General features: G+C 34.1%; 1 long non-coding RNA gene across 1 annotated transcript in view; it reads left to right on the forward strand.

The window, feature by feature from the left end:
- Nucleotides 1–7769, forward strand: part of LOC131998764 (uncharacterized) — a 99579-nt gene extending 91810 nt beyond the window's left edge. Inside the window, exon 3 of the long non-coding RNA XR_009398853.1 lies at nt 7632–7769. This is a non-coding gene — a long non-coding RNA (uncharacterized LOC131998764). The remainder of the gene's footprint in view (nt 1–7631) is intronic.
- Nucleotides 7770–8038: the final 269 nt, after the last annotated feature.

The raw sequence follows: 8038 nt of genomic DNA on the forward strand, positions 1-8038 counted from the left end.
TTCTGAAAACATTCAGTATTTCCCACCGTTTGATTTTCACTTCTGGAAGCTGCTTTTCTCACAGTAGCAGATTAGAATACTTAGATCCTCATACCCCCTCCCCTGTCATTCTTCTTTTCATCATGAACTCATATTTTTTTTATAAAAACATTTTCTGAAAAATTGATACTTACAGTGAATTTTGAAAACTTAACAATATAGGATTTGAGATGTTTTACTCCAAAGAATTAACATAAAATGGTTTTAAAAGCATACTTTTGTGAAATATTATCACCTCCAAATTGTGTCTTGCAAATCCTGTCTATACTATCACTCTTACATATTCAGGATGAGAAATAAAGAAAATGGAATGAAACAAAACCAAACCAAACAAAAAGAAGAAAATACTAGGGGACAATAATCTATCATAAAACAAGAACAAAAGCTCTCAAGTCTACTGAAAAGCAGGTGGGAAAAGTAGATGAATAAATATAATGTATGGCTGATCCAAAAACCTCAGTATAGTCTAGAGTATCAATCTGTAGAAATATAGAACAGTTGCCCAAAATTGTTAACAAGTACTAACACTAACCAAATTAAAAGATGCATGCTTAGCGAAATAAGTCAGGCGGAGAAAGACAACTATCATATGATCTCCCTGATATGAGGAAGTGGTGTTGCAACATGGGGGCTTAAGTGGGTACGAGAAGAATAAATGAAGGAAGATGGGATTGGGAGGGAGACAAACCATAAGTGACTCTTAATCTCACAAAACAAACTGAGGGTTGCTGGGGGGAGGGGGTTTGGGAGAAGGGGGTGGGATTATGGACATTGGGGAGGGTATGTGCTTTGGTGAGTGCTGTGAAGTGTGTAAACCTGGTGATTCACAGACCTGTACCACTGGGGATAAAAATACATGTTTATAAAAAATAAAAAATTATATTAAAAAAATAATAATAACTTAAAAAAAAAAAAGATGCAGTTCTCCCTTCTGCTAGTCCCTCTTCCCTACCAAAATAATTAACAATAAAATTGAAGGCAACAGAAACTAGAAGTGAAGATCTTGGGAAATCTACTAAATAGATTATTATTTTCTAACAATTGTTTATTAGACTGTATTTGTTATGTGGTTATGCAGGACAGTTTTTCTTTACCTTCCTATATATTAGGTACAGTGTTATATTTATCTTAGGCAGAAAATATAGCATCTGATAGGAATTCTAAATGCCAAATGGTAAGATGACAGTTTCATTATCTGTGAATCTTAATAGCCCTGGCAAATAGCAAATAGCACTATTTTTTTTTCTCATAGAGAGAAGAGAAATACAGATAGAAGAAGTTTAAGTGAATGAGTTATGGAGTGTGGTCACAGAATCTTTTCTAAGTAGCCTTTTAGGGATACTATCACTTTAAGTTTTATGTGGATTGTGTATTTGTCAACAATCCTGTGAATAGGTACTCTTATTAGTTGGCTTTTATGAGGAAATTAAAGCTTAGGGATTCAAGTATCAAATAATGCACACGTTTAGGAACAGCAGAGTTTAATTTTTTTTTTTTTAAAGATTTTATTTATTTGACAGACAGAGATCACAAGTAGGCAGAGAGGCAGGTGGAGAGAGAGAGAGAGGGAAGCAGGCTCCCTGCTGAGCAGAGAGCCCGATGCGGGGCTCGATCCCAGGACCCTGAGATCATGACCTGAGCCAAAGGCAGCGGCTTAACCCACTGAGCCACCCAGGCGCCCCAGCAGAGTTTAATTTTTAAATGAGGCCATCTGACTCCAGAGTCCACCAGCTTAAGGACCATGCTGTATATACCTAACGTATCCACAAGCCAGTCAGGACTTAGGAAGTTATAAGTGTATGAAACCTGCATTCTTTCCAACTTTATTTTCCTGGAGTAGATAGTTATCTGCTCATCAGCCTGGCTTATGCTATAGTGAAACATACTTCCCCTCTGGTTAACATTTTCCATTCATGTTCACTCTTTAGCTGTAATCAAGATAGTATCACATCTTCTAATGAAATATTTCTACTGAATATATTCCAGAGACTGCCCATGCAGTCATTGAACATGAATCAGAGGGAAGGTTTACAGAAATTATAAATGAACAGTCAAGGGAGAGTCTTTTGTAGCAAAATTATAGGAGTGTCTCCTTAGGTCAAAGTCAAAGTAAGGATGAATTAACTCCCGAAGCAATTTCGAAAAGGTGAAATTCAATGATATTGCAGTTGTTGGACCAGGTGTTAAAATGTTATTGGGTGTTAATTTAATTTTCATCCTGTCAACACTCATCTGAACTGTAACAGCTGCTAAACACGGTTCCACAAGAGCAAACCATCCACAGAGAGGAAGCAGATGCCTAATCAATAGGGCCAATAGAAATGTATGGCTCAGCTAAGCAACCTGCACAAGGGGGAATGAATCCCAGAGGGCTTTGTCTTACCTGAATGGAAAAGAATTTTAAAGATAGTGAGACTATTTAAGCAGTAAGAACAGAAGACTGAAAGTCCTAGGTTGGCTGCTTGTTTTATTGACCCTTTCCTTTTCTTTCCTACCCTATCCTTTCCTTTCCTTTCTTTAATTTTGCATGACCTTGGATTGACAATTCCTTGGTTTCTCAGTTCCCCTGAGGTTTCAGAGATATTGAGGATGTTGTTTCAAATCCATTGCTATCTTTACTGCTTTTATCATCTCACAAGCCTTGCATAGTTCAGAGTAAAAACTGACTGCTTCTTTAGAAAAGTTATAACATGAAAGAGATACTAATGATGATGTAATAGTTAATAGCTGTTCTTTGTTGCATCCTAGAGAGATAGGAATAGGTGACTTGTAACTGAGAAAGACATTTTGAATTTGAATAAGTTTTTGACTGCTATACTTGCTAACATGATAGGATGTGTAATTTCCCCTATTGGAGATTTTTAAATAAAATGGTAGGTTACTATGTTTATGCCAAGTGAAATCTTACCTAGAAATTGTGGTTTGACTATATTAACCTCTTAAAATTAATTAATTTGCCATGCTTTTAATAATTTTTTATAAGTTAGTATGCTTCATCAAAAATACCTTCTTTGTTTAATGCATCTGATTTGGCTATAAATCCTTCTGGGATTATGTGGTTATGTGCCAGCCATTCTCTAAACTCTCCTATACAGGAGAGTTGTGGCATCCTGGAACTTCAGTTATAGAAGGTTTGGGAGCTGTTTTTCTTTCTTTCCTTTTTTTTTTTTTTTTCTTTTTTAAATAAGTGAAAGTAACTGGATTTAAATGAATAGAATGCAAATTTTATGTAGTTATTAAAATGATTCATCTTTCAAACAGTTTGAATGTTGAGATAGACTTTTTTGGCCTATATGCAAACACTCAGCAATTGTTTTCCTTTTAGGGATCAGCAGGGAAAAAATTCACTATGGCTAGTCATCTAATATGTTCTCCTGAAGGAGAAATCTTTCATTTTCCTGAGCTTGTTACATGTCAAATAAAGCAAAACAACACAAAACAAAGAAACACCTGCCTTCTATGTAGAATTTTACAGAGCTTATATTGTTCCCCTTCTTCTGCTTTCTATTTCTGTAGAAAGTAAAGGGGTCTAAGGAAGTATGCAGTGTGGGTTATTTTATCCTATATTGGTGTGGTACTACTGTGACCTTACTGCAAAAAAAGGTTAGTTTTGAGTAGGTAAAATAATTGTGGCATTTGGGCTGATGAACTGGACTTTTTAATATTTTGGAGATAAGATGAGTTATTATTGGGAAGAATTCAAAACACCATCAGAGGCACATTGAGAATTTTGTATTATGAAATTTTTATCCCAAATGCAAATGCAAATAAGGCAGAGAAGGGGAACTGAGCCAGGTTTTTTTTTTCTTTTTAATTTTTTTTTACAGTGTTTGAAAATTCATTGTTTATGCACCACACCCAGTGCTCCATGCAATATGTGCCCTCCATAATACCCATTAATAGAACAATAATTTTGAAATGACTCTTTGGAGATCTTAGTAGAAAAACAGAAGGTAAAAGCAAGAATTGTATTTCTTAGTACCTAACTGAAACTGGGGACAAGAGCCAATATTGGTTATGTTTTTTATGACAACGTACTACATGGTTCCAATTTTGTGTTAGGTATTTGAAAAACCTAAAGTTTGTTGCAAGAATATGATTTTAAAACTTCTTTACTTCCTCACTCCCCTCCCCTTCTCATATTCCTTCCTACCTGCTCCTCACCCTTTTCCTGTTGGTAAGAAATGAATGTAGATGGAACACTTTGATAAATGGATTTTGTATAATTTCAGTGAAGAAATACGTACTTAACAGGTTAAATTGGGTTTCTCAGTGTGTTCACACATTATCAGAGTTATTTATAATATAACCTGTATCCTTATGGCTAAGGATGAATTTCATTATACAATTTTTATAAAATAGATAATAGATTAATGAAAGTTATTATTTCCTTACTTTCACTAATTAGGTTATTATTAAATGAAATCAACTAAATTCTGAAGCTTTTAATGGAAAATTGATGTAGCTTTTGTGAGCCCTAGAAATCTTACTTCTTTGTTCTATCACTGCAATATATAGAGAGATCCATCATCAAAATTTGATATTTAAATCAAATTAAAAGGTATGATCAGCCTTATAAAATTTATGAAAAAAGTTAAATGAAGTTCATAGAGAGATTAATGTTTTACCTTTTCAGTTACAACTAGAAGGTTTTCTAAAGAGAAAACTGCTTACAGCTATTCACTCTTTTTTTAGTGATTTCCATACAAAAATGAACAATTTCAGGTGCCACTTTATTTTGACTGTGCTGTCTAGTAACTAGTGTGATTGTTTGATAGATCAGAGTAAGTAAAAAATGAGAGACAAAGGAGGAGACAGAAAGAATGCTGGTAACATTCTGTAAAAACCCCTTTAAGATTTAGACATGTTTTAATCTTAATTGGTTAGTTCACATTTCACTCAAGAATTTAGTAGGGAAGATAATGATGTACATAACTTCGTTTATTTTCCCATATATTTTTTATATAGGGTTTTAGACTTATAATAAATTTTAAAGTTATAATAATATAACATCCTACTACTGTTATCATACAAGTAAATACGCATTGCCTTTTTTCTATAGAACTTTGAAGAGTTTAGATACATCACTTAATAAATGCATTGTCATATACTCATCCTATAAGTCTATGCTTAAGTTTTAGAGTGGCTTATTTTTCATCTAGAATAGGGTAGTCTCTAACTTTCTAACACCTTTAATGAATTACTTAGTGTTTGTTGTCTCCCTCAATGTACCTCTATGCTTATCATAATACCTGGTACATGCTGTGTTGAATTAAATTGAACAGAATTTCTCAGATACTCCTTTATATTTATTTGAAAGTGCTTATCCGCATTTGCTAGTTGGAGGAAACCAACAAAAAGAGATTAAGATTTGCTCATGATCTCATGATCTCTTGAATCACTAGAATCCTCATTTACTGAGTTTTATTCTAATGCTCTTCTTAAGGTAATACTATAATCCTTAAACCTAAATGTAGCCTATGGCTAATGAAAGCTGAACACTAAGACATATATCTAAGCATAGCCTAGAATTAAAAAATGTTGGATCTTGCACTAATCCTGCTACTAATAAGTTTGGAAAAGTTTCTTATATAAGTATGAATATAAATGATCTTTGCAAAAGTTGTTTTCTTGTTTCATAACTCTAATAATATTATGCTGAAGTTATTTTTAAGTATATTTTCAAGGTATTTGGTGCAACATGGTTGTTTGAGAGTTCCATACTTTGCATTTTCTCCAGAGCACTTAGCATTACTTTACATTTATGTATTTTGTGTATTTTTTTTTCATTATAGGTGGAAGCTCTGTGGAAGGAGGGACTTTGTTTAGGTTGTTCACTTCTGAACCCCTCTCTTAGAAAAGTGCCTAGAATAGCACTGATGCCCAGTTAACATTGGATAAGTCAGTCAAGGAGGGAATCATACTTGTGACTAGTCAGCAATGACTCTATAGCTGAAATTTTAGTCTTGGAACTCTGTCCTACCTTAAGGGACCCTACTATGAGCTTTCAGCTCTACTTTCTAGTGGTTGTTCTGACAGTACCTTTGCTTTGGTTTTGGCTTGGTCTTTGGTTGCATCTTCATTTTTATCTTTTGTCCAGCTGAATTCACTGGGGTTCTGTTGTGGCTAGACATCAATGTAGGATCTCCTTCCACTGTTATTCTAAGATTTTAAGGTTGTGGCATTTCTTGTTGCTTATAAGAAATTTTTTTTTTTTTGAGGGTAATCCAGTCAAGGAAGATAACTTGTCAAGGTGTTGTGCTCAAATTCAGAGATCTATGCTCAAGTGGGCTTGCTTGTGTAGGCCATCTATTGGCGAGACTTACCTCAGCAGTGCAAACTGAAATGATACAGATATACCATACATCAAATAAAATAATAGTATAATGCTAACTAATCTTAGAGAAAGATAACTATTTTATGGAACAGAAGGAACCAATATAAATGAAATAGCTGATTCTAAGCAGTAATTGTTACTCATTACTGTAATCTAATTTTGACTTTAAATTCCAAGCCTAAGTATCTTACCCTGGATCTTTTGATAGCATTAGATGACTCTTGGCTTTCCTAAAAATTAAGGCACCTTGGGGTGCCTGGGTGGCTCAGATGGTAAAACGTCTGCCTTGCTCAGGTCACGATCTCCAGGTCCTGGGATAGAGTCCCACGTCTGACTCCCAGCTCAATGGGGAGTATGCTTCTCCCTCTTCCTCTCTCTCTGCCTCTTCCCCTGCTTGTATTTGCTCTGTCTCTCTGTCTCTCTCAATCTCTCTCAATCTCTCAAATAAATAAATAAATATTTGAAAAAAAATTAAGACTTTACATGTACAGGTGTTGAAGATTTACTTTATTTTACTAGGTAGGCCAAATGACTGAAGAATCCATTTGTATGTTTTAAAATATAGGAAGTATCACAAGAATAATGTAACTATGGCATGTTTCCAAGAAATGATTTGGGAATAGATTTTATTGGACAAAATATATTCATAGTATGTGACTGCTCTGTAAATTTTGACCTACAGTAGTAGAATATGTGTCTCTTTGTAGATGCAAGGAAGATGAAAAATGTAAGTTGCTGGTATGCTGTGGTAATAATAAGTTCCTAGAGGGATATCAGGCTAAAAATATTTTATTGAAACTGTCCTCTATTTCTAAAGACATTTCTGAGTTGCATTTAGAACATAGCCATTGATTACAAAGTGTGATTTGAGAAGGCAGAAGAGGCCAATTTTCCTGCAAACAAATTAAGAGATGCATATTGACTACAGGGAAGAATGTCATCACTGAGAAATCAAAAGCAATGGGACTTTAGGAAATCTATCAGCAGTCTTGTCAAATTAGATTTTTTTCTCAAACTTTGTAACTGGACCCCTGTGTGGGATGTACATATTTTTGGCAGATATAAACTTTTTATTTTTATAGTAAACCCAGGTCAGTAAAATGAATAGAGGGACAGATTATGGGTTCTAACTCATTCACATTGCATATTTTAGACCCACCCCCCAAAAAAACAGAAGTTCCCTGAAATCCTATGTAAATATCTATTCTTTTGTAATAAATTTTGTCCCAGTAACCCATTTTTCTTATCATTTCAGGTGCCTTGTGAGAACGTACTACTCTGATCTGAGGCCAATAACCAGTTGCCACATTTATTTTAATGCTTTGGGGAATGAAAAAAAAGATGTCTTTTTTTCCCATATAATAGCATTGCATTCTAGTCCATTCTACGTGGAGCTATTTGCTATAAGAGTTCAAGTTTATTTTTTTTTCCTGAAATAATGAAGGGAAAATATTTTTAAGGATAAAAATTCAAATAATGCTATTAGATCTCAAGCACAAAATGATTGATTTGAGCATACGTATTTGCTCATTGTGGTACTAAATGCTCTGTTTTTTAAGATGATAAAACAGAGTTGATACTTAACAAGTGTGCAGTATGCCCCAAATTTCTTATCTTCAACATGATGATACATACTTTTTCCAGAAACTTTTAAAAAACTAT

This window comes from Mustela nigripes, chromosome 13 (assembly GCF_022355385.1).
Source record: "Mustela nigripes isolate SB6536 chromosome 13, MUSNIG.SB6536, whole genome shotgun sequence".
Lineage (NCBI taxonomy): Eukaryota > Metazoa > Chordata > Mammalia > Carnivora > Mustelidae > Mustela > Mustela nigripes.